The 22,249-nt window shown below is 42.1% G+C and overlaps 1 protein-coding gene and 1 long non-coding RNA gene across 5 annotated transcripts in view; one reads left to right on the top strand and one right to left on the bottom strand.

The window, feature by feature from the left end:
- TRERF1 (transcriptional regulating factor 1) overlaps positions 1 to 22,249 on the top strand; it is a 99,052-nt gene that overhangs the window by 54,381 nt on the left and 22,422 nt on the right. For all 4 annotated transcript variants that reach the window (XM_080586327.1, XM_080586326.1, XM_080586324.1 and 1 more), the window contains exon 3: positions 14,393 to 14,490. The gene's annotated coding sequence lies outside the window, so the exon portion shown is untranslated. The remainder of the gene's footprint in view (positions 1 to 14,392; positions 14,491 to 22,249) is intronic.
- Positions 1,792 to 22,243, bottom strand: LOC308192604. Its single transcript, XR_013948917.1, has 2 exons — positions 18,173 to 22,243; positions 1,792 to 11,815 (listed from the first exon to the last, which is right to left on the bottom strand). It is a non-coding gene; the product is annotated as an uncharacterized lncRNA (long non-coding RNA).

Genomic DNA, 22,249 nt, shown 5'->3' with positions numbered 1-22,249 from the left:
TTCCATTGCTGAGTAAAAGTGTAACATCTTGGCCAGGGCCAGTAGCTGTCGGATGGAAGCTTAGCCTGGATGAGTTCATTCTCATGTGGAGGGGTTGGGAGAAATAACGTGGTGCAATTCTACTTTTTTCTATAAAACCCTTTTACTGAACGAGCAGGTCTGCTCTTTCTTCCCGGAGATCATGGCTTATGAACATGGCAGTAGTGAGAAAAGTTGTGGGTTCATCAGCCGGGGAGGAGAAGGATGCGGGCACTGCAACTCCAGCCTGTGCCTTGGTCATCGGAGGAGGACTGCACAAGGTGGCCTGCAGGGGCTGCGCCTTACACAGCCTTACACCTCCAAGTCTGAGGCACCTTTTCAGGGCTTTGCTGTTTGAAGACACGAGGACAGTCCTTGGCGAGCTCCCCTGGTTTCAGGGAGGTGTTTCAGCCGCCCTTGGGAGGTGTTAATTGCTTGTGACCTGCTTGTGTACACTGGTTTCTCCCACGTGTGTGCTTCCACACGTCTTCTCCGCTCCTGTGCACCTCTCCTATCCTGCTCTAGCTGCAAATAGTAAAAAGGGGGCCGAGCAGACCCCACCCTTGCTTTTTAGGACTCTTTCTCAATCTGTCTGAAATCAGTGAGGGTGGACTTACGAGCACAAGAGGCAGATTCCTATCTCTAGTGGTCACTTGTTGGTTTTGAGGGCAGGGAGGATGCTTTTAATTTTATAAGTTACTGTTGAAGTATCTATTAAGAAATATTCGTATATTTGTGGAAAAAGAACTATTTTAGATAGTTTTTTGGGGGTAAATGTACTTTACATTTAAGTAATGTAAAATTACAACTTTTTTTTTTTTGCCACGTGGTCTTTCTGAATGCATCTAACATGATCGTTACTCATTTGTACCATTTGTTTCCTGTCTAATTATATAAGTTAACAAAGCACTCCAGGGTTACCTTTACTTTTATTTGCTTTAGAAATTGTACCATGAAAAACGTTCTCGTTGGGTTGCCTGCTGCTGAACTGAGAGCTGTAAATAAAGTGGTTTCTAATTGAAAGACAGGAGAACCACAGAAGCATTATAATTAATGCGCTCTCTGTTTTTTCTTTTTCTTTCTTTCTTTTTTAATATTACTGCATGTCTTTTTATAAAGCGAACCAAGTTTCTCTTCCTCCTAGCTATGCTTACCTTGAAACAGCCACTTGTTACTGAACCAAGTACGCCAGAGCTCTGTTGGACATTTGTAACCTTTTATGTATCTGCCTACCTCTGATGCCATTAAAGTTTGTGTACGCTGAGCGGTGCTAGGAGGCATACCAAAAGCTACCTTTTCACCTTTTTTTAAATTTCATAATTCACTTATGAAGAAGAACGCTTGTAGACGGGAGTAAGGAAGAGGTATTTTGTGGGAAAGCATCCGTGTGAGCATCTTGTGATCTGCAGGCAGATGTTACTGAGAACTGATTTGCTGTTTTTGACTGGGAGGGTGGGCACATTTTGCCACTTGTGTTTTAATGGAATACTCCATCTGCTGTCTAGCCAAATCTCTTTCTGAACATGACGGTTTGTGCCAAAAGCAGCATCAAATCAAGAGAAAAGAGGTAGTGTATTTTCTTCGGTTCTCAGTAAATGTTAAAACCCAGTGTATCTGAGCGGGTGGGCGACTCCAGATCTCTTTGTGTATCTGCTTCCTTGCTTATTTTAAAACATCAAATACATGTAATTCCAGTTGGTTGCTAATTTGGAAACAGAGGCAAGTATTCTTTTTGTTTGTAAATGACTGTTTTGTTGTACTTCAGTTCACCAGTTTGGTATTATCTGCTTTATTCAGAGAGTTTTCATCACAGAGTACCTAATGTGTTGAATTCCTGCCTCTCGTGATGAGTGTTATTTTTACCATTTTTTTCCAAGACAGGTGCTATGCCACTAAATAAATATGTATGTGTGTTCCAATGTTAGGAAGATACAGCATGTCATCCATTCTTAAGATCTAGAATTTGTAATACTTATGCTCTTTGCTTTAATCATCTGTAGTTATATAATTTTTAATTTTCTGATTCTCTCTACTGGCATGGCACTATTTTGTTCAGATATGACAGTCATGAGTCATTCAGAAAGTTATTTGATCAAATGGATGATTTTTTTTTTAAGCACCATGGGGAGGAAGGAGAAAAAACTCTTCTTACTACTTCACCAGAGATAGGAATAGGAGCTATCAGGATCTTTCCTTCCCCATGCTTGGTACAAGCTATCAAATGCCAATAGCCACTTGAGGCCAGAACTGGTCTTCTGTGGTGAGCTTTTAAGCATGGGAATGGAGTTAAAACCCTGACGTTTGTCAGGGTTTTCCCTCTTATTTCAAGTCTTATAGTTTAGGACTTTCCACAAGACTTGAACCTGCTGGAAATTGTGACGTTCTGAACTCCAGAGCACGTTCTTCCGATCTTAACCCAATACTCAGGAGACTTCATCTGTTTGAGGACACAACTAAAATGAGACCAGAAATGAATCTACCATCTTGCTAATGATTTTGTTGTGGTTATTATTTTTTATTGAGCAACATCGTACTGTTAAGAACCTATAAGAAGCTCAGAAACAGACGTGAGGTCTGGCAACTGAGCGTACCTGGAAATGTTCAGGTAGTATGAACCAGAACCCCCTTGCTGACAAGGTGTCCTACGCTCGGGGACATCTAAAGTATGCCAGTATCTTGCGTGTGTGAAAAACCTGTACCTTGGGCAGCAGACCAGTGAAGTCACATCCACGGAGTTAAGCTACACGTTTTTCCCCAGGTTAAATGAACTGTGTAATTCCCCCAAGAAGTAAAAATAGTGATCAACCACAGGCTGTAGGGTGAAGCTGCGTGGCTGTAGCAATGGAGGAGGTAAGCAGAGCATATTCGCTGTTCTTTGTGCTGTGAAAAGAATGAAGAAATGTAAGCGTTCACAGATCTTGCCTTCCTCGGTAAATTCATCAGAAGCCTCAAACTAGAGAGGTCTAAGGTCTAGCCATCTCAGGATTTCATGACTTAAGTAGCACTGTGTTGTCCAGAGACAATTACTAGTAATGGATGTAGCTTGAATTTGTAGCCCAGGATTACTGAGAGCATGGCAAAAACTAGTACTCTTTTGATGATCTTTTGTCTCATGCAGTAACTTTTTATCCAGATATCAGGACAAGAAGCCTCATCTCTGAATCTTCCATAAAGACAATTTGATTTTGCAGTTTTTTATTTTTTCTAGGTAGGTCCATTGCTTATTAAAAGTGAAAGCATTGTTTTGCATAAGCCGAAATAACATTACGGTTGTTCTGGCCTAATTCTTAGCATCTGAAAGAAAACAAATGCTTGTACATTAGTATTTTGAGGCAACTTTAAATCACATGTGCAGTACTTTCATTGTACGTTAGCAGTCCTTCTTGTCCTTTTAACTGAAACATGGTAGTAAGAACTGTCCTTTGCAAGATAAAACAACACTTGTGGTGCTGAAGGCTGTAGACGCATTGGAGAAAGTGCTTGAATAATATTATAGCCCTCCACGAAAGGTCTCTGCTTGAGATCTTTGTCAGGTATGACCATGGTTTGAACATTTACCTGACACTCGTGCAGGCTGATGCTTTCCTCCTTTGGATGAAGCCTTGGGGGAAGGCTGCTCAGGAACGCCCCAGCACTGTGCTGGGTTCGGACACCACGCGTGTACCTCAGCTTTGCTGTTGGTAAGTCCTGACTTCCAGTGCTGGGACCTGGTATAGTTCTTTTAAGAGAGCTCTTTCTATCTTTTATTTTTCTTCCTGGTAACATTGGATTTATTTTCATGCAGCTATTCAATTAATTATTGAGGTTGTTTCTAAGAGACGCCTTTCTTGATCTACTGTGGCTTACTTACATCAGTGCTGCAGAACACCCCACTGCCCTAACGAGACCATGCTGGAGCACGGACCTAAGCTGAGGACAGTGAGGTTTGAGCAAGAGGAGTGATGGTGTCCCTGTAATGTTGAATACCAGTGTTGTGCCTTTGGAATTTAGTCCGGGGGACAAAGGCATGGCTTCAAGAGCTTCAGGCTGCGCAGTGCCAGCCTCCACCTGGAAGCGTGCCACCATGAACTCAGCAGGAATATTTTTCATTGTGGGAGAGGATCTTGGAGACTCGTGCCTCTGTGTGCCTGCTCACGTGAACTTCCCTCCTATCTGTCGAAGCTTCAGAGAGATCTTTAGCCGCATCACTTGGCTGAGAGAGGCTGCCTGCTCATGCTTGGTTGGCATTGTACGAGCTGCTTCTGCTTCTGCCTTGCTCGGTATGATTGCAAAGTCTCTCACTCTTAATTTCTGTTGCAATTGTTCCTACTACTGTTTTAATTGTGGTTTGTAAATCAACTCAGAACACGTCCTCCCTCCTCACTCCCCGTCTCCAGCCCCGAGTTATCTTTGCTGGTGTTTGTGGTGATGAGGACTGTTAGAAATGGCATTATCTGTCGCATACTTCAGTCGTGAAGGAGTCCGCAGTCAGAACTAAAAATACCTGAGGTTCGCAGCATTACTCCTCAATCCTCTGGTCATGGTGCATGTAGCTACTGTTTCTTGGGCAGTTCCCAAGGATGCGTCAGTGGGGAGGTTAGCATCCATCCTGCTCCAAGTCACAAATTACTTTTCCAGTCAGATCTCTTGGGTAGATAGATACTCCAGAGAGGCTTCAGGCTGCTGTACGTGAAAAGTGAACAGAAGGGAAACCACGAGTGTGTCAGCAGCACCATCTTCTTTCCAGAATCCTGTGATAAATCAGATAACACTGTTCTGAGAATTGCTTGCTTACTAATTATTGAAACAGCATTACCTTTTCTGCATCTTTAATTAGCATTTCAGCTTGAGTCTAGGACTTGATGATAAAGGGGCCATGTATCCTAGAGGTTCAGTAAATGATCAAAAACTGAAGTCTGTGTCTGCTTACTCTCATCCTCCAAAAAACAAAGCTGAGCTGCTCTCGAAGTAGAAATGGTGTCAGAAATAATGTGCTCTAAAGATGGAGGTTGCTTTTATTTTTTCTCCATTTCCTCATCAGATGGCTCGCAGTACATGTAAACAATGCAATAAATAAATACTCTGATAAATCCAATCTTAGCTAAGATAAGCATGGAAAATCCTTTTATGCATTTCTAAATCAGAGGATAAAATGCATCTCCTCCAAACTGGTAGGAGAATTACAGAGTAAGTCTTTAAAAGCATGGTCTGGAGCAGCCTAGATTTCCAGATAGCACACTCTGAAACTTAATATCCACATAAAACAATCGATGAAAAATGTTGATGTAAAAAATATCACGTATCCATTTGAGAGAAACTTTTTGAGAGAGCTCAAAATCCAGGGCCAGCTCTATAAAGTGGTGGCCGACACCGGCCTTGTGAACACTGCTGTCTGTGTTGGAGTTTGAGACCCAGAACTTGGTACTTGGGCATCCGAATAACCCAGTGCCTGAATGCAAGAGACTTACCTGAGCAGAATTTATGCTGGGCACGTAACCTAGTTTGTTTAAAGGTACGGGAGCTTGTTCTGATGATGTTGGGGGCCTTTTGCAGACGGTTTAGGGAGGTAATTCACGGAGGCTTCTCTAGATGACAGCAGATGGGAAATCACAGATTTTAGCAGAAGTCTGATGGCTCGAGAAGAGAGAGGAACCGGTGAGCAGACTGGGTGGTTATTCCAGGGACGAACCTGACAGGCTCGAGTAAACAGGTCTTCAGAATACGTCCCCTGCTACCTCCTAGCAACCAAAACTTTTATGAGGCTCATTTGGCGCAGATCCACTTGCTTGGAGGGCAGTTATGTGTAATTCCTGCAAGAATCAGGTCGCTGTGACCTCGGGCAAAAAGGAGGCTTGAAAGGAGAGATGATCCTTGGGCTCCCTGTTGCAGAGCCCCCAGTTCCTCGCCGTTGTGCATAGCGCTGTGCCAGGACACCAGCTGGGCAGCAGGGGAATGCACGCAGAGCCTTTTGGTTCTTGAATTATTATGAAGGATGACTTGGTCAACCAGTACGTAAGGTAGAGCCATAGATGACAGGCAGGTTTATCAATATCACCTTCTTGTTACCTGCTTAATTTGTTCCTGGGAGAAGATACGATGGTGTTGAGCTGTGCCTGCTATCCAGAAGGTTTCTTCCTTGGTTCTTGTTAGGTGCTCTCTGGAAACTCCTTCCTAGCATTCTGCTAAGAAGCTAGTTGGCAGTTTTGACAGAAATACGACTTTAACCATTCATTTATTTAAGTCCCCTTCCTTAGGATGCTCTTCTGTGTTTTTTTGTTTGTTTGTTTTGTTTTGTTTTGTTTTTCTCATCAGTTGTCCACAAAATAAAAAGCTTAAAAACCAGAACCAAAAAAATACCCAAAGCAAAAATAAACCAACCATGTAACCCATGGCCAAATAATTCTTCTTAGTCTTGGAAGGGAGAAATTACCTTCATCTGTATTTCTCTGCTTGCATTTCTCTCAGGTAAGTGTTAAGCAGGATGAACTTGCTCCTTGTAGAATGTTATTGATGCTGAAGTGAGAAAGTAAACAAAGTATTCCTGTAAGGTGTCCTGTGTGCTTTATCACAAGCTGACAAAATTGGAGAGAGCGTTGTGCTGCCAGACATGCATTTAAGGTGGGAAATACCTTGAGAGCTAGGTTAGAAGGACTGGGAGCAGGTATGCTCTGAAAGTTTAGGCAGTCCAAGACATAATTGTAGAAGCCCGTTCTCAAAGCATCAGAGCTTGTTTATCTGTGCCAATGGGAAAATCAGGCAAATGTTCAGAGCTTAACGTAGGAGATCTTTTGAGAGCATTGTTGTTGTCTTTGCAAATATTAAATGCAAAATCTGGATTCGTTACAGAAGTGCGTCCTTATGTTTTGCTTACTTCACCATTCTCCCTTGCCTGTAAGCTAAAGGCATGACAATGCCAGAAGGCATAGTCCTTTTGCCTTTTTTGTGGCACTTCTGGGTACGTGGAATACTGGGAGAGGAACGTGGGGATCAGCAGATAGCACCTTCTCCGCAGAAAAGTCTGTACAGGGGGAAGAAATGGATTTGTATGGGGATGGCTAAGGACTTTGAATATAATGAATAAAAAGATACTCCATGGAGCTAATACTTGTGGGGAATAAATTCATCACACAAAGTTGAGAAAGCTCCCGAGTGTCAATGTTCCTCTGAAAATGGTAAAAGTAATTCTAAAAGTTGAATGGCATGGCATTTAATTATGTGAGGAACCGAAGGGGCTAAAAAATAATAACCTGGTATATCAGAAAGCAATTTAAAATGTAAGCTAGGGAAAATGGAATATTTCTGTCACAATAAGATGAATTCCACCACTGGCTGCATTGATTTAGTGCCTAGAGTTTTGTTGCAAACAGATCTGTAACTATGGAGGAAAAAAAAAGCAGACTTTTGTTCCTTCAACCTCCCAAGCCAACCCATTGCACTTCTCAGCAGGAATGGAGAGGAAGATTTGGATAAATACACAAACAGGGCTTAAGAATTTAATTAGCTCTGTTGGTTGTTCAATCTCCAGTTGTCTGATTTAATTGTCCCTTTCAAAGGGATCATTTGAAGCAGAGCTCCATATGCGATGTGAATGTCAGTAAACTAAGCTTGTTAGTGTACAGTACGAAGGCCAAAGCTGAATTCTTGTGGGTATTCACAGCCTTCAATAAATAGTGCGACGGTTCTGAGGAGAAATCGTTCCTTACGCCCACTCGCCCTTAAGATGTTTCCCTTCATTTCAGAAATGAATATTCAGTTAAAAAGTTATTATACATCTTGTCTTTCAAAATATTCTTGGCGCTGCATAGGAGTCTGCCTGCAAAGGGGTGGGATCTTTCTCCTCCTTCCACCTTCTGCATGGAAGATCTGGAACCGAGCAGAGCCTGGTAGACTTCTAGGTTTGTCTGCTTGTTTGTTTGGCTTCCTTCTGGGCCCGCCAGTGCTCCTTCCTCAGCGCTGGGCCCCCTGCTCCAGCCTCCGAGGGCAGAGATGGCGCGGCGGCCTGGCGTGATAGCCCCAGGCCTTCGGTTGTCGGGCTCTTGACTCTGTCAGACTGAAAGGACGAGGGCTAAGGCTCGTTACAGGGAGTGCCTGCTGGATGATGTATCTTTTATTTTGAGCGAGGGGGGAATTTCATTTAGGAGAGTGGTTGTTTTCCAGTAATTTTGCTAAGGGAAAGTGTAGTTTAAGGGTTTTTCAGGGAAGCGGGGTTGTTTACTGACATCGTTCTTGGCGATGATTTGTTTGAACAGTTTCAGTCGCCTCATAGTTTAAGTAAGGAACTGAAATCTTTGCAAGAGTGTAGGCTTAGGGTATTAAGAATAACGAAAAGAAGGGCTGACAGAAATGTGTTGCAGGAGAACTCCTTGTACTGAGTGATTGGATGATAAAAAGCCAGAGGAAATTGCTCGTAGATAAATGAAAGTAATGCATGTGGGAGGAAGGGGGGGTCACAGCTCTCCGTACGCTGTGATGAATTCTGCACCAGGTGTTACTGCTCTGGAGAGGTTTTGTACTTACAATAGTTCTGTAAAGATGGCAGCGTAATTATCGGTAAAATGAGTGTCAGGACTCATTTGTGGAGGAATAGAAAACAAAACAGAAAGTGTAAATGTGCCTCTGTGTAAATGTGTGATGTTCACCTGTCTTAAATACTGTGTGCGGTTCTGGTACCTCCTCACCTTGCCTCTTACCTCCCCCACTCCACAAACATTGTAAGGAAGGAAAATCTAAAGTATGGAGTCACAAAACCTAGTAGGAGACCTCAGTCTGGAACATGTCTGACTAGGAGACCTGCAAAAATCCTGAATGTCAAGAAGAAAGGTATGGAGGGCGAGTGTCCACCGTCCTTTCTAGGAGATGAAGGAGCCTTGGGTGAAACAAGCATGAGAGTACTAGGTATTTTTGTACTAGGTAGTTTGGATTTTGGTACTAGGTATTTTTCATGGTCTTTACCTTACCAATATGATGATGGCACTTGGATTCCTTCACAGCCTTTCTGAGCTTTTGTGGGTTTTTGGCCTGTGGAGAGGAGAAGAAATGGGCATGCAGGAGGAGGTGTGCTTTGCGGACCAGAGGGAAGCTGGACAGAAGAGAGCTGAGGTGAGGCTGAGGAGGGCAGCCTGGCTGTGTGCCAGAGTAGTGAAGCCTGCTCTGAGAGAGGAGGAAGAACATGAACCTTGGACACAAGATCACTTTTGCAGAAAGGACTGGGGAATGGAGGGAAAGGAAGGAAGCAGCCGAGCGCAGGAGCTGTAGAAATGGGCAGGCAGTCCTCTGCCTATTGAAACACGCTTCCAAGGAGGGGATGGAAACAGGAGTGTCAGGATCTGAGATTCTGCTGTCAGCAAATGCCTGTCAAACTCTTGAGCATTGTGCCAGCGCTCCTTCCCCCAGCAGATGACAGCCTATTACTGGTATAATTTTATTTTGTTCACCTTGACTGGTCTGTGTTGAGGCCGTGTTACAGACTGAAGAACCATTATAACTTTTAGACAACACCTCGTAATGGAATATTCTTTTTAATTGACACCACATAGGTTAGAAGATATTAAGACACTCTCAAGATTAAACACCAGAATGAAAATACGCTTTTATAATGTCATTTTAGACTTGTTTCACAGAAATGCGTTTCTTGAGGAATCTATAAACTGCATTGTTTTTTTCCTTACAACATTCCTGCCTAGCTTGGTACATATGATGGACTTGCTAAGAAGACAGATTAAACATATGTAGAAGAAAGCTGTGTTGGATCTCCAGTTCATTTGCAGCAGTTGTTTGAAGTTATGTAATAACAGATGCAAGAAATGGTAGTAAAGAATATTTTCTCCTGGACAGGATGAGCTGAACCCTGCCCAAGGGAACTGGGCCAGTGCCACAGAGCAGCCATGTGATGTGGTCATTGAAAGTGGGCATCTCCTGGGCAGTCATCAGCTACATCTGTGGTGGTCTCTTCCCAGGTTTCGACTTGGTCACCTGTTTGTTCTGTGTGACAGGGAAGCATCTAACTCGATGCCTCAAGCTCAAATCAAAACTGCTTGATATATAATCTAGTGAATATAATCTAGCGTTGTGCAGTATCTGTTATCTGAAGTGCTGGATCCTACATGTAAAAAACTACTTGGTTTTGGAATTCATAACTATCTCTACTATAGCATCTCATCTGTAAGATGTGCCATTTGTCTAAGAGATTTGCTGTGGAAATAAATGTAATGCAATATTGTTGGAGCATTTAGAAGTTGTAGAAATGAGCATGTCAAAAAAAAAATTGCGTGCATGAAGAATCCTGTCCTCAGAAGAGAATATGAATTTCTAGAGGGCTTTTCTAGGAAATAAGGTGCAGTTAGAAAGCTGAATGCCAGAAAGACTGGAATAGAGACTGTGCACTCCTGCAGTGGTTAAGTGAGCCAATTTAATGGTACACAATCGATGACAATAATTCTGGTACTTTCAACATTTTGTTGCTGTTTTTGCCACTTGATATTGTTGTCTTTGTTGGTATTAGTTGTTACAGTTATGTACTCAGTTGTGGTTCTTACATTTCTTACCTTAAGGTGGCTTAATTTCCTCTCCAAAAAATAATTTAAATACTGTTTAATTGCGATGGACCAATTCAGATAAAAGGATGTTCTTGGTCACCCTTGTAACAGAAATAATGGCAAACACAGTGGAGAAAACTCTTGTATCTCGTTGGGTTAGAAGAGGTTTGTTCAACTTGTGGGAAGGTTATCAGCTGGTATCTGTGTATGGTTAGTTCGACTGCCACTGGGCAGGTGGAGAAGAGAATCACAAATGACTTGTGTTCTCGTAGGGTTACACTTTGGATGCTCTGATGGTATGTGGGGAATCTGAGTTCCTAATTGCACATCAGTTCAGTTCCTGATGTCAAATGATGTAACAGTCCATCTTGTTCAAGTAAATATTATTGTGTGCCCAATGTTGTTAGACTCATTTTACTTTGGTAGAGGGTATGTGTACCCTCATCTTTGATCTGTCTTGTTCTTTTAATGTCTAAATTCCGAAATGCAATTGCAGCTGTAGCGTTACTTTTGGAAGCACGTGGCCTGTGCCGGACAAAGATGAGTAGAGTGCAGCGTATTTGCCTGGCGTTGCCTTGGTGCCACCGCTCATCATGGTGGGACTGTGTTGTGTCTTCTGGATGGAGCTTCGTCTTGTCCTAACCTTCTGTTGAGCCTCAAAGCAGCAGCAGAAGTTCAGGAGGGAACCGAAGACTTGGAGCACCATGTAGTCGCAGCAGACTGGAAGATCTCTCTGAAGGCTCTTGACTTGGGGAGTGGAGGTTTGCAGCAAAAATGGCTGCCCTGAGTTGCCCCCGCTGGGCACTGCTGCAAGGAGTTAGCTGGCGTTTGTGTGATCCCTTCTAGGTAACCTGCGTGTCTTTTTCCTTCTCCTGAAATCTGTTGTGTGAGGGATTTAGCACCCACTGATTTAGCCCTTGTTAGTTGTCTTCCTGTGATGTTTCTCAGTAACGTGCAGGTGGGAGGAAGCTTTGGGTTTCTGGGGTTTAACATGGCTGGTCTAAGTGCGGGTAGCTCCCTGTCAGCTCCCTGTCCTTTGGTGTTTTGTCTACAGTTTACTGCCATCTTCCATTTTATCCCTGGAAAATACCTAGTTGAAATTTCAGTGCGGAGCTTTGCTGATCAATATGTTATAAGCGTAGTCAGGTTCAAGAAATTGCCTTCATTACTATCTTGAGATGAAAAATTGATTTAGTTGCATTCTCTCTGTGCTAATTCGTTGGTGCTTTACATTCCCATAAAAGGTATTAAGAGCTCCTTATTTTCCAGCAGTGTCATCAATCCTAATGAAGAGAGAAGAATGAGAATTTATATTGTGTGTATGGGATAGCTGATCTCTGACTTAGCTCTTCATTTGTAAATGTTGCTGAAGCCTTTGCTTCTCTTCTTCTTACTGTGCTTAGGTTATAGCTGGAGTCTAGGGGCTGGGAAAGGAACAAAACTGAAGAATATGGTGAAGGAATACTAATTTGTACTGCTTTTTAATCAGAACTTCAAAAACGAGATGATGAAAATTTAATGAAAGCTATTGTCAAGGAATTAAAACGTTGTTTGTGAATTTGTTTGGTTTGGTCCTGCATTAATTAATATTGGGACTATTTTTAATATTTATCAGTCATTAGTTCACTATTTCTGGCTCTGAAACGTCCAAAGTTTTGTTCTTTACCTGTGGCGTTATGCAGAAGAGCTTTGCACGTGCCTGCTAATTTAAATACAACTGCGTGTGGGTATTCTTGTAGCTCTGCTGATGAATGCGAGTGACTCAGCGGCATAAATGAACATAATGAACACAAATGAGCAAAAAGGGGGTGTAGTGGGAAAATAAGCCAGAAGAAAAAAAAAAAAAGGGAAAGGAAAGGGTTTTCTTGGGCATTCGTGTTGTTGCTTTTCCCACTGTCCGTAGGGCTGGTCTCTGTAGGAAGCTGCCAGGGATGGTCTGTCTGCAGAATGCTTTGGCATTTTTAGGTTCAGTACAAGCGCTCGTTGTTCCAGAGCAGATGGATAAACTAAAAAGCAAGCCGAAGTGTGTACTGTGACTGTGGTCACTGCTTATGATAAAGCAGTTATTTTTTAATGATGTTTAAAAAGATCTTGGCAAGTTCTAAACAGCTGTGTTGAACTGAAAAAAAAAATAATGCTTTCCCTTTTGTCTCCGCTAAAGTTAACCTTGGGTTTTCCATACACTTCCGAATATTTCCTGTTACAAACACAGGCGATAGTAGTCAGTCCTCTCTGAGATTCACCGTGCATCTACAGGTGTTGAAGACCAGTATAAAAAAAGAAGTTGGATAAAACTTAAAGTAGATGCAGCTTTATAAAAAGTTTTATTTCAACATACAAGCAAATTTATTAAAGATGTTACACTCAAAAGGTGGGCTTCCCTGAGAAAAGCCGTCAGCAGATAGGATGCAAGCAGGTAACGGATGGTGTGCTTTCCGGGACATACGTAGCCTTTCAGCTCACATTCATAATGAGGTATGGGCACGCACAAATTGCAGGTACTGTGACTCAGTAACTTTGTGTGTGAGAACTCGCTTGTCTCCAAGAAAATCCATGTGCCCCTGTGCGAGTCTCTCAGCATTTACCGTCAGCTGAGGGGTTCTGTAAAAGAAACACCCTGGGGGCTGGTGAGGCTTCACGAGGAGCTCTGTTATCTCCTGCAGTGCGTATTTTGGTCAGATGTGTTGGGATTGTGCCACGAACCCCCTGTTTCCTTCGGCTTTTGGGGAGCGTGCGGTGGGACACTGAGGCTGGTGCCGGGCTGGGTGAGGGAGCCATTTGGGTGGGTTTCCCCTGCTGTGGGGGATGAGAGAAGGACCTGTTGCTTCGGGGGGTTTTGCTTCTTGCTGCGTGCGGTCGTGTTGCAGAGCCTGGGACCCGTCACCAGAGATATTCAGAGAGCGCCTTCAGCAGGCATATCTCACGCAAAGGTGACAAGCAGCCAGTGGGCGAGAGGAGGAAAATGCTGGTTGAGCTCATGGGGTCACCTGTGCCCTTCTCCTGCGGGCCGTCGTTCATATGGTTACCTCTTACGACTTGAGTGACTTTCCAAAACCTCCTACCAGGGCCTGATGCAAATGGAAAGTTTCCCGTTGACATCAGTGTGCGGTGAAATCGCACCTTTGGCTTCCAGGCTGGCCTCATTCAGGGCCTTCCCTAAAAGCCGTGTTGGCGGCAGCACCCACAAAACAAATATGTTGCTTTCGTTTAAATAATTGAAGATGCCTCGTCTAGATAGCTCGTCTGAACTGGGTGACAACCTGATTGTATCTCCTACACCTTTGACTTTCATTAATCCCTCCCTTCCTGAATGCTGTACCTTCTCTTGTTTGTGTCACACTTGCCAGCGAGGTCTCCTCTTCATGAGAGCATCCAGCCTGCCCTCGGGTTCTGTCAAAGAACCATAAGATGCTGTGAAGTCTTTATGGTCTCTGCAGTAGAGACACAACATCTTGTTTTATTTATTGAGTCAACGTAACCTGTTCCTCATTTTTGCAGTAGGTGCCAAGCTGAGTAAAGAAGAAAAGATGAATTTTCTCTTATTTCAGTCTGTAGTTTGAAGGACCATGAATGTATTAATCCCAGAGATTTGACAACAAAGCAATCCCTTGCTATCAATATGGAAAAATAGGTACTTTTTTTTTTTTAAGGGAATTACCATGCTGATAGATGTCTTCTGCAGTAATGAATTGAAGAACAGAGTAGCATGAAGATACTTTATTGAATAGAAGTTAATATTTGGTTGTGTTAACAATAGGATGCTTGTTCTTGCAGGTCTGCTGATGGTTTGGGGTGAGTTGGTGATATAAGTTAACCATGCAGGAAAAAAATGAATTTCCATTCTTTTGTTTTATGTTTAGATACATCACTTTGAAATCACAGAATGAAAGCAGCATGAAATGTTATGGAGAAGACGGCACAGCAAGATACAGCAGTCTCACAGATAATCAAAAATCAGGTAATGTTGCAACATCACAAGTCCACTTTCTGTTAGGCTTGCTTGTTTAATGAGGCTTGGTGCTTTTTGACCATTTCCCAAAATTCACAGTTCTGAGTTTCTGTAGCTTTATTGACGGACTTCTTAAACATGGCTAATTGTGTGTTGGCTTTTTCCTGTGAAACACTGTTTTATGTACCTCAGTATGTATGGCACAGGAGATCCCCATGCTTTTACATCTTTCTTAAAGGCCTAACTTGGCTTTATTGTCTGGTACAAGCAAAGTCGACATGACCTTAATTAAAAGAAGTGAATCTGTGGTGCTCAGTTCAGCATAGCTGCTCAATTTTATCTGGCCCCATTGCTAGGTACCAACATGATGTATTTTAGAGGTACTTTTCAGAGGGTCCTGCCCAAACAATGAAAATTTGATTTCCTTTGGGGGAGACACTGGATCAAAATAGCTGTTCCCTCCCTATTGAAAGCTTAGCCATATGCTATTTCCCACATGCTACTCCCGCCTGTTTTTTTTTTTTTCCTAATTGTTTATCTGTCTCAGGATGTTTCCTTCTTGCCTGTTTTTGCAAATCCCAGCATATGTTCTCTGACTGCTTCACAGCATTTACAGTCACAGAAAAAGGCAATCACCTTACAGGCTTCGGAACATAAACACTGTAGAGGTCAGGAAGAAATTGGCAAAGTGCGTTATAAGGGTGCTCACCTCATACTAAAATATTGTTTGCCAACTGCTGAGGCTGGAACGAGAGCTGATGGATTGATGTTTGAGTGGAAGGGCATAAATATTCCCCCCCCCCCCCCTCAATTCAATCAACAAATTCATGAAATCAACAGTAGTGACTAGAGATTGTAGTGTACCCGTGTCTGGCAGTGGGCAAAGCCTAACCTATCTCTCCCTGTGATCTTCATGCTGGGGTCTTGTCAGGTCTGCAGAACTAGGGTCTGGCTGAGGAAAAACAAATTGCTCAATTAAGTAATACAAGTAAACTGAAAAATGGAATCGAGGGCAATTTGGATCATAGGACATGTTCATCTTCGAGGAAGAACGTGGAAGAACTGCCCTTGATGTAGGGTTCAGCAGAAGGTGATACAATTTCTTACACATCAGCAGTCAGTAAACCTGGATTGGCTGAAGGCGTTTCAAATAAAGTTTCATAGACAGCTTCAGCTTTGATCAAATATACAATGATGTATTGGTGAATATTAAAAAACATCGTGTTTTTATCAGAGGTGATCAGCCCCTTTAATAAATCCTGTCTTCTGTAAGCTTTTTAGTTACTTAGTCTTGGGATATGCAATTCAAATGCCCTTCTGGCCTCAGTCAAGGTTTTATATTTTATTTTTATTTTATCATTTTATATTTGCACATCATTTAATGTTTGCCATTTTTATGAAATAATGCTATGCTTGCTTCAGTCACAGTTCTGCAGAACCTTCAAAGTACCTCAAAACCGTAACGTTGCTTAACTGACAACAAAGATGATCGGGGTGCTGAAGCAGCCTTCCTCATTTCTATGGGACTCTTGGAACTTTATCTCCCTTAAACTAAATTGAGTTAATGGCTTTATTTAGGAAGTAGCCTCCTCTTCTTGAATAACACGAGTTCTGTTAGTTTTAGGAAAAAAAGTTTTCATTAAATTACCAGTGCCTCAGAATGCATTTTCTACTTGTAACTTAGATCAAAAGAAGAGGAAAATGTTTCTGCTTGTTTGTCTTCCTCTCTCCTCCCCCTTTATTCTAGAGACTTTCCTGAGATGATCAACTGTTGTTTTTGCTGTTGTTTTTTCGTTGTTTTTTATTTTTAAACTTTATTGAAGTGGAGAAATTGCTCGGTTCCCCTCCCAGTGCCGTTGTTGCTTTCCCCTCCCCCAAGTCCAATGTGTTCTTTATTAAAGTGAATTAGGACATTCTCGTTTCTCTTAAGAGTGGAAATGGGAACAGCTCAAATGTGCAGCCACATGAGACTCACCAGCCTTTCCAACTGCACTGCAGAAGGAGCTTAGCTGCAAAGGGAATGATAATTTTTGAAGGATTTGTGCAACTGTTGAAGAATTACCAGTGTTAATAGTAAAAAGCAGCTAATCTGTTTTTCCTCTTCCATTTTGAGTGTTTAGCTTTCCTGATATACTTTCTATAAAACCAGTGTACTAAATATTTTGGTTCCTTTCCATCTTCTTTTTGCTTTTGCAATTATTTTATTCCTGTATGCTCTCCTTTGTGAGAGTGCTTTTGTGGTGGTGTTTTTGCTTAACAACTCCATCTTTTGGGTTTGTATGCAGATATGGGGCATGGATTTGAGACCTCTACCATTCAAAGATAGAATTGAAGTGCAGTACAAAACATACAAATAGTTTTATCCAGGACTTGGATAAAAAGGTTTTCAGCATGAAGTATTTGTCCTTGAGATAGCTATATAAATTGTTGGTGGCCCTTGAAATCCACATTGCTGTTTTGCTGCTTGTTCTAACCAAAATCCTGCATCTTTTCACCCTTATTTCCAGTCTTTGCCTCTCTTTATTGTTACATCCGACGCATCTTCAGAAGTTCTATAGGAAAAAAGGTAGATCTTTGAGTTACTATCTTCCCACCTCCCTATCTCCTTTTCTCTCTGCTAATTCTCCCAACTACCTTGCCTGGCATTAGAAAGTATTTGTTGTTTTAGTTCTGTGCCTCTTTTCTTACTTGCTTATTTCCTGTGCCAAAAAAATGGAGCTGGGGCTTGAACTGTAGCTAAATGAAGAGTTACGGAAGCAAACCTCGTGTCTCAGCAGCCTGCAAGAGCACAGGGGTCTCGGAAACATACCGCTCTTCCTCTCCCATTGCTGTGATTCTCAGCCACCCAGCTGAGTTAAGGCTTCTGAAGACATGGGGATAGAGCCAGCTCTGTTCCTGGAAGCTGGCTTTGAGAAACGCAGCTGTGTCCCATCTCACATAGATCTCTCCTGGGTTTTAAAGATGCTCTCTTTGGTGGGTTCTCAGTGGTGGTTTTTTGTCAGCAGTGCCCAGCTAAGAATCATGCCTGTCTGTGCTATCATTTACTTAAAGGATGGATTATAGTTATCTCAGGTGTTGGGGGCTCCTGGTGCTGTCTGTGTTGGCAAAAGAGAGTGTGTATCAGGGAAGGATCTGCTTTGTACTTGTCTCTGTCCTGAAGGAAATTGGAGAGAGAGAGACAGATGATGCGAATGATGGCTGGCTGGATTTAGGAACAGCACAGAAGATCATCTCACAGTTCTGAGTTACAAAGCAAGCCAGTAAAAACATTCCGGTAAAAAAGCTAAAATTGAGTAAGATAAATCCTGTTTTGTTTCTAATGAAGCTGAGTGGTAGGAAAAAAAAAATGAAAGAAAGGAAGGAAGGGAACAGAGAAATTCTGGTTTTGGATTTTGACTTATGCATGGTAAAAATGAAGCTTATGTTCTAAGAGCAAAAAGACAGGCACGTGAGAAAGCCCTCTCTCAGCCCGTCTGACTAAAGGGCAATAAGGTGTCATTAAAACATGTCTCTGGTGTTGGAAGAACAAAAAGTAGTGATGCATTTCTCTAAGCAGGCATGCCTTGAATTAAATAATCTTCAAAACAAACAAACAAAACAAACCAAAACCCAATCAAACAAAAAACAGAACAAACAACCACCCAACAAAGCAAAACAAAACTGTTTAGATTGCTGAAAATGGTAAACTTACTTCAGCTGATGTGTTACGATCCCTGACAGCACTGTGCAAATTAGCATCTGCTAATGCTATTGCTTGTGAGTAGCTGCAAGTGCTCTGTCCTGCAGAAGCCGGTTGAGTGTGGAAGAATTGTTGGTTTGTTGTTGTTTTTTGGTTGTTTGGTTGTGGTTTTTTGTTTGTGTGTGCGTGTGTTTTTTTGCTTCTGCCTTCTTATCTAGTCTTCCTTTTTTGGACTAACTGGTAGTTCATCTATAAAAACATGTAGATTTTTTTCAGTAAAGTCATTGCTGAAAATTTTGAAATCAGTTGAAACTATAGGATCCGATTCCATTTTGATTTGCAGCCATGCAGCACACTGAGATGGCTTAGATCAGTGCCATAATGATTTGACAGCCTATTAATGAGTCTGCTTCCTTCAGTGTGTGCTTGCCTACAGTCTTTTGTTATCCCTCTCCATTAACTTTGTTCTGAAACTGGAGTCGGCTGGCATTTGGTCCTGTTCTTGCAGCCCACGCCCAGCACAACTTGCGAGCACTGACTTATTTGGTGTGGATGTCTAGCTCTGAAATTCGTGCTGGGTTCAGGGAGTTGAAAAATGTGACTGTGACTTGATATGTTGTGTACTAGAGTTGAAATTTTCTGCAGATTTCAGGTTCTGTGTTGTGTGATAGAGCTTTTTTTTTCATATGTTATAATTATCGTCCCTTTTTGCTGCCTGCCTTTTTCTCTAAGATTTTCTGTCTCTCCAGTGATATAATTTATGAAGGATGTAAAATCGGATCATCTTTATTGAAGACTGATAACATCAGAATATTCTTCCATTTTCTGTATACCAGAATTAAATTATGGCGCGCTTCCAGGAGCAACTATTACTTGTATTGCCTTAGAGTTGCCTGTGTTTTGAAGAGGGAGACAGTCGGCATGTGTAAAGGCATTTCGGCAAGCTTAGCATGTCTGTGGCTTTCAGCCTGTGCAGCTTACAGGGACCACACTGAAATGATGAGAAAAGAGTTGGAGTGAAACCTCGTCTCTGCTGAAATCAATTGAGCTTCCATTAGTTTGAGTCCAGATTCCATCCATAATATTAAACAGGGTATTTCTCTTTCTAGGCAGTCTGCAGAAATGTTTCTGTCCTTTTGCATTTGTTTTCATGTTTCTTCGTAATGATTGCGTAATTGGGATATATCTGCAATGTCAGAAATGTAATAGGTTAAGTAGCATAAGTGACTGTTGGAAAGAAAAGGAACACACAACTGCAGAACCGTTCTTGCTTTAAAACTCCTGCTGCTTTCAGGAGCTGAGTTGTTTGATTTAACCATTTAGTAGTAAGCTGTTGTTGTGATAAATGGCAATTAGAGGTGTTTAGAAGTGAGTGCTTAACAAAAAGGAGAAAAAAGCCCTTTCTTCCTGTCACTGGAAGAAATAGAAATCATTCAGTATGCTGCCAATGGCTTCTCACTTGGCTAGAGACTAACTTTTGTGCTCCTACAGCCTTAATTACGTTTTGTACAGCATCGGAATACTCCTTATTAACTTTTAATCCAGCAAACAATGTATTCTGTTGGCATTTTGTTAAAGTTGATTGCAGATTCTCAGCATATAGCATCGTGCTCTTGAATTTAAGCCTGTTCAGGTACTAAAAACAATCCTGATATCTCAGGATCTGGTTTATTACTGATTGTGCCTCAAACATGAACGCCTTGACCAGTACGTGGAGAGCCGGGAGAGGTAAACCCCCAGGTGAAGAAGTGCCGTAAGTGGAGTTTGGTGTGCTTTCAGACAGCTGCCCACAAAGCTGCCGTGGCTGCTGGCGCAAGTGGTAGCATCTGCCAGCGTGGTGCTCCTGCCTGTGGTAGAGGTTCAGGGGCCTGCCTGGCTGCTTGGGTCGTTTTTCTAGCTAAATCGTGTTATTTGCTGTTTAGGAGTAAGTGCTCCTACTGCCTGAGCCCTGAAGCTCTTGTGGTCTTTAATTGTCTCCTGAAGATTTTTACTCTCCTTCGTTGGTTTGTGTCACTGCTAGGTCTTGTCCTTTGACTAATGCTTGTCACTTCACATGAACTATAAAAAGAATGGCTGAGACTGCAAGAACTCAGTGTAAACTGTAATACCATCAATAAGCGAACACAGGACATACGTCCTATGCAAAAGGTATATAGACAGGTCCACTCGTGCCCTGTTCTCAGAGAAAGATGGTCAGAGTCCCAGCTGAGCTTTCGGAACTTGGCAGGCATGAGAGGAGATGCATATTCCTTTGTAGGATCCCCTCTTCCTCTAAAAGTTGATGGCCGTTCAGTGTGAAATACCACACAGTGTTTATTTTTATGCCCTTTGAATGCTTTGTGCAGGCTTTGTTTAGTTTCTCTTCATAACTTTTAATAGGAAGTCTTTGAAGTTGGGTTGTGGCTAAAAAAAAATCTTGTTGGCAGGCTGACCGTTCATTGTTGACTCCTATCTTTTTTAATTGTACATCTATAAAAATCTGGAAGGGAGCGTGTGCAAATACGAAGCGATGCATATTTCTGGAAGGGGAAATAAGCTTGCAATTATTCTCTGCCATTATTAGTCACGTGAAAAAGTTACATACTAATGGTTGCAGATGGTGTACACAAAAACTGTCTGTATGCACTGAAAGCCTTCTTCGTTGGGAGCTATGGTTTTCTGTCATACATTATGCTACAACGGAAAAGGGGTTTTGTGCCCGCAGCTATATATTACTCTTATTTGCTGTTGCTAGCACAGGACTCGTTAATATGCATCTGGCAATGGTTAAAATTGTCTTTATCTGTGGCTTCACGTTTATTCATCCACATCAAGGATTCTCATAAGTTAAAAAAGGTAAGGACATCGGTACAAAGGAGCCTTTGATGGAAAGCGTTACGTGTAGAAAGGCAGATGTGAAAGGGCAGGGTTGAAGTTGTGGGCTAATATTGTTGTGTTCTTGTTCAAGTTCAGAATCACGGTTTGTGTTGAAACATACTCGTGTGTGCAGGCACATTGTGCCTCCCTGCATGTGGATGATTGTAGACACAGGGATTGCTTCGTGTTGTGGGATAGAGAAGCAGCCTTGCAATGTGACTGTATTTTTGTTGTTGTGCTATTCGCTGAAAACAGTACAGGCATCAGTGAAGTATTGCTCTGAATTGCAGTTGTTGTGGTGAGAAAGATAAATGGTTGCATTTAACATGAATTAGTCTGTTAAAATAATGCAAACTGAAGAACGGTAAGAGAGGAGAGGAGAGGCTGGAAGTCAGCACTTCTGGTGTAAGGTGAGCGACCATAACAGATTTCTAAGGACTTCTTTGCTCTTAGCATTGATCAGATTCCAAACAGGTGAGCAAAGAAAGCTGCAAGCACAGCTGCATTTGGGTAACTGTGCTTGTGATTTTGGGGTGTTTGTTTTGTTTTGTTTTATTTATTTGTTTTAGGGGTTTTGTTTGTTTGTTTTGTCACAGCAATGGGCATTAGTCTTGCATCTTACTCTTCAGTGATGCTTAATTTTCATACCAGTGGTGGATGCTTCCTGTAGGTACCCTGAAAGTTGTGAGAAGCTGTGGAAGGCTCTGTGCAAATCCTGGATGGCAATTAATTTTTTTTCGTATGTCCTTTGAATCTGAGTACTGTCAGCTTTGTTCAAAGCCCTGGTTTTCTTTTACCTGTCTTTTCAGGCCTTTGTGGAGGCATCTGCTATTTTATGTTAGAAAATGGATGTGTTGCTTCTGACAAGAAAGCTGTAATTGCTCGAAAAGGTGATTTGGCTCGATAGTTAACTGTCTGGCTAAAGCTAGTCACAAGAGAGCAATATGTGGCCAGCTATGGCTTGAACGTTCATATACTTCAGGAAGAAATAACTCTTGGTTTGGAAGAATGGGCCTTTATGGGTCTGGCAGACTGATTTTATCAGAGAACTAGAGAAGAAGCAGGATAATGGGATGAGATGAAGTAATTTAACTGCTCTGGAATAGCCCAGCTGCTACAATTTTGCATATGATTATGTATTTTGAACCAGGAGATTTTACAGTTTGCTTTGAGGCAATAACGAGAACAGTTTATGTGGAAGGCCAGCACTTACCCTGCCTTTCTCTTACCCCA

Source organism: Anser brachyrhynchus (assembly GCF_964034855.1).
Source record: "Anser brachyrhynchus genome assembly, chromosome: 3".
Classification (NCBI taxonomy): domain Eukaryota; kingdom Metazoa; phylum Chordata; class Aves; order Anseriformes; family Anatidae; genus Anser; species Anser brachyrhynchus.
This window is presented reverse-complemented; position numbering and strand designations above follow the sequence as displayed.